This window comes from Dromiciops gliroides, chromosome X (assembly GCF_019393635.1).
Source record: "Dromiciops gliroides isolate mDroGli1 chromosome X, mDroGli1.pri, whole genome shotgun sequence".
NCBI classification, from domain to species: domain Eukaryota; kingdom Metazoa; phylum Chordata; class Mammalia; order Microbiotheria; family Microbiotheriidae; genus Dromiciops; species Dromiciops gliroides.
Window position 1 is genome coordinate 83,516,926 of NC_057867.1, and position 4,529 is coordinate 83,521,454.

At 37.7% G+C, this 4,529-nt stretch overlaps 1 pseudogene; it reads left to right on the forward strand.

Annotated features, from left to right (window-relative positions):
- The first annotated feature begins 1,581 nt into the window (after positions 1–1,581).
- Positions 1,582–2,108, forward strand: LOC122734049 (annotated as a pseudogene).
- Positions 2,109–4,529: the final 2,421 nt, after the last annotated feature.

The window sequence follows — 4,529 nt, forward strand, 5'->3', positions numbered from 1 at the left end:
TTGAAAGTTGTCGTTGTATGCACAGAGTTCAGAAGGAAAGTTTATTTCATTATTTGTAATTGATAAGATTCCATCACATCCCCAAGCTAGGAAGGAGTCTTTGTGCTCTGATGGCACCTTGCAAACTGGTTCAAAATTGAATGTGAAAAAAAAGAAAAAATTGAATGTGAAGTAAAACCTCTACTGTGAATCCTAAAGATTTCCTTCTCTTCTTCCAACCCCTTCCCCAACCCTGAAATAGCTCATTCAAATTGTTAAAGCTAGAAAAGAACACAATTTTCTTTGGGGGCTGTGCCAGTAACAAGGGAGGACTTATGTGTGATTAGGAACCCACCAAAAAGCTCTCCAAGGTTCCAGCCTTTGCCAGAAAACCCCTGGGAAAAGAAGTTGGTCATCCAGAATCTTGGGGTGAGAAAAGTCCAAGAGCACTCACAACATCCAGCCCAGCATACTCTAAGTTGCTGATAACAGGAATGATTGCAATTGTCTTGCAAAACTTTTTTAAAGTTTATAGTTTCTGTTTGTCAATTTTTATTTTTATGCCTGTCTCCTACAGAAAAAAACAGATCAGAGAAATTATTTTCATGTCTCCCTATAGAAAAACCAGATCAGAGACAGACAGAGAAAACATTTGTCCCAAGAACAAGCAAGCATGAATCATGCAGAGACCCCTTCTAAAGAAGGAACTGGAAGACTCCCTCTTTCTTTTTATCCCATTTTTTGGGGGGGGGGCAGGGCAATGAGGGTTAAGTGACTTGCCCCGGTCACGTAGCTAGTAAGTGTCAAGTGTCTGAGGCTGGATTTGAACTCAGGTCCTCCTGAATCCAGGACCAGTGCTTTATCCACTGAGCCACCTAGCTGCTCCCAAGACTCCCTCTTTCTGAGGGTACATAAGGTTTCTTTGCTCATTAGTTACAAGGTGTTATCAGTTTCATTAGCATGATACAAGTCAACCTAAAAGTAAATACTATGACAATAATGGACATAATGCAAATCAGCTTAACAATTTCAGTTATAACAAGTATGTAGTTAATATCAATCTGTTTGATAGTTCAACTTAACTGTAACACTGTGATAAGATTAGATGATTCCCAAAAAGGATTTGGCAAGGAGGAGGATGCCCAGATGTTTTTACAAGACAGGGACTTACTATCCTGGGGAAAGAAGTCAGCAGATAGGGACTCACCTGCTAGATATCTGGGCTCAGTTGGAGTTCAGTCAAAGGGCATTTTGCTTCTATTAATCCAGAGTTTCATAAAATCCTTTTGGATAATGCAGATCCATCAAATTCAGGTGGTGCATACATTCATAATAACATGTTTAACTTAAATCTAGAGAAATGGCTTTTCCCCCTACCCCACCTCCAATATCTGACATCAGAGCAATGTTTTTTAAAACTGCAAAAAAAAAAGTTTTTAAAGATACTTTGATCAGGGCTTTTTTTTCCTATCATAGTCTTAGATGAACACTGTAAAAGCTGTTTTTAAAGTAATTAATGTTGGTAAAGGCTCTCTTGATCTGTAAATTAACCCTCCCAATTCTAGAAGGTTAAGAGCCATAAGACAGTGAGAAGGGGGCGGCCCAAGTGAAGGAGCAGAAATGGCACCTCGCAAGGGGAAGGAAAAGAAGGAAGAGCAGGTCACCAGCCTTGGACCTCAGGTTGCACAGGGAGAGAATGTGTTTGGTGTCTGCCATATCTTTGCTTCCTTCAATGACACCTTTGTCCATGTGACTGATCTCTCTGGCAAAGAGACCATCTGCTGAGTGGCTGGTGGGATGAAGGTCAAGGCTGAAAGAGATGAATCTTCTCCCTATGCTGCTATGTTGGCCGCTCAGGACATTGCCCAGAGATGTAAAGAACTAGGCATCGCTGCCCTTCACATCAAACTTCGGGCCACAGGGGAAATAGGACTAAGACACCTGGCCCTGCTGCACAGTCAGCCCTGAGAGCCCTGGCACGTTCTGGAATGAAGATAGGGCAGATTGAGGATGTCACTCCAATCCCCTCTGACAGCACTCGCAGAAAGGGTGGTCGCCGTGGTCGCCATCTGTGAATATCGTTTGTTGGATTATTTTTGTCAATAAAAGTGTCATGATGAAAAAAAAAAGACAGTGAGAAGGGTAAGTTATGATTTTTTAATTTTCAAAACTGTTAAGTAGGCAGTCTGAGGAATGGGTTTGAAAGATTAGGAAAGAGAAATAAATAAATAATATAATAAAATCTTGATGGAAAATGGAAGGTGAAAAAGGATTAGGGACAAGTTGGGGATGTGCTTTGTGTCTCCCCTGTCTCCAGATAGTTGTTAGGGCACCATTGTGACTGTCTAAGGAGGTTGAGAGGGTGTGAGGAAGTTTGGTTTGGTTTTAAATAGAAGGACTAAGATGAAAATTTTGTAGCTTGATTTAAAAAAGAATCAAAATGGAGGATGCCATATGTTCTAAGCCCCTCTCTTTCCATGTGGCAGTTTCTGCTATAGGGGAAAAGAGGAATCTGATAACAACTAGTTCCTAAGTGCAATAAGATTTTAAAATCTAGCCACATACTCAGTAAACTACAGTAATTTAGTTTTAGTTAGGAGCTAAAAATTGCAAGGAAAAGTTTTGTTACTTAAAAAAAAATTAGTCTAACCATTGGACCATACTGTCCTAAGAGCTCCTTTCAGTTTCCAACTAGTAAGGATAGGTCCTGTGATTAATAGCATCCACCCACCTTTTAGTAATACCATTTTTTTTTTAGTGAGGCAATTGGGGTTAAGTGACTTGCCCAGGGTCACACAGCTAGTAAGTGTTAAGTGTCTGAGGCCAGATTTGAACTCAGGTCCTCCTGACTACAGGGCCGGTGCTCTATCCACTGCACCACCTAGCTGCCCCCTAGTAATACCATATTAAATCTAACCCTACATAAATACTGGATATGGTAAAGATATTGGTTATTGTGATTATTATATAAAATCTTAAATATCTCCTTTTGCTATCAAAATTGAGAATTAACTTCTGTGAAACAGGCTATACCCTGTCAGCTTTAAGCCAAATTCTTTAAGTCCCTTTGCCTGTGAGCACCACTGCAGAAGAAAATAAGGAAAGTCTGCACATTTTAACTCCAACTTCTTATCTGATAAGTTTTAAAGTGCTAAAAGTATTAGGCCTTAGAAATTAAAATGTTACCATTAGTGATTATAATCCAGATGTCATTTGATTTAAGACAAAATCTGCCCTAAAGAAAATAACATGGTCTGAGTGTATGCTCTCATATCACGGTTATTATGGTCAATTAAGACAACATAAAAAGATATTTCTTATTTGGCATTAATAAGTTTACTAGCTGTGTGGCCCCAAGAGAGTTCTGTTTACCTCAGTTTACTGTCCTGAAAGGGGATAATGATAAAACCTACCTCCCACTGTTGTTTTGGGGATCATATGATTATAAAATATTTAACTGCAGTGCCTGGTATAGAGCTCAGAGCACCTTCAACTAAATTAAGTTCACCTGATTGGTGATTTTTTTTTTTTAGTGAGGCAATTGGGGTTAAGTGACTTGCCCAGGGTCACACAGCTAGTAAGTGTTAAATGTCTGAGGCCAGATTTGAACTCAGGTCCTCCTGACTCCAGGGCCAGTGCTCTATCCACTGCACCACCTAGCTGCCCTCTGATTGGTGATTAATTGGTTCTGTTTCAAGTTTTTAAAATTCCCAATATTGTTTTAAGTTATTATATATTTAAATTTTCTTGTATTGTGCAATTTGGTAAGCAGTTGTATCAGCTATGGTAGAAAATCAATTTCTCTTATAATCTAGATATTGCCAAGATTGAGAACTATACAGTTAAAAAGGGAATGAATGTGCTAGGAAGCTGTTGGTCATTTTATCATACCTGTTGACCATGTGTTCTGAAGTACTGTGATTAAGTACTTATAAACTTCCAAGTTTTGCCTATATTTAAGAGGAAGTTCACCTAAAATTATTTAGTTATCACTGATGAAAATTCTAAGATTGTTAACTAAACTATTTGGAATTATTGTTTTAATTATGTATGCATGTATATATTTGTATGTATGTATGTATTTGTATGTATATATATTTGTAAAAGGAAAAATGGTAATTATAATAAGAAAATACCTCATGAAAACTTTGTAAATCTATAAGTATTCTTACAACTATCTAGTCATAAATTCTTGGAGCCAATCTATACAAGAGTTTTTCTATGTGGTCAAATGGGTGTGAAAGTTTCAAGCCTACTTATCAGGTAGAGTGAATTTCATCTAAGGTTATTTGTCAATCATATTTGGGGGTCATATACATCACATACATACACACACATCTTGAAGCAACTTAGTATTAACAAACCCCTCAACTCTTAAAGGATTAATTTTGCTTAAAGGAGTAAATTTAAAATACTTTTAGAAAGTGATATATCTATATATGTTAATCATTTTCTAGGGGGTTAAGTAAACTGTCACATGTTCACTATGTGCAATTCACCACCTTAATCTTTTTTTTTTTTTTTGCAGGGCTATGGAGGTTAAGTGACTT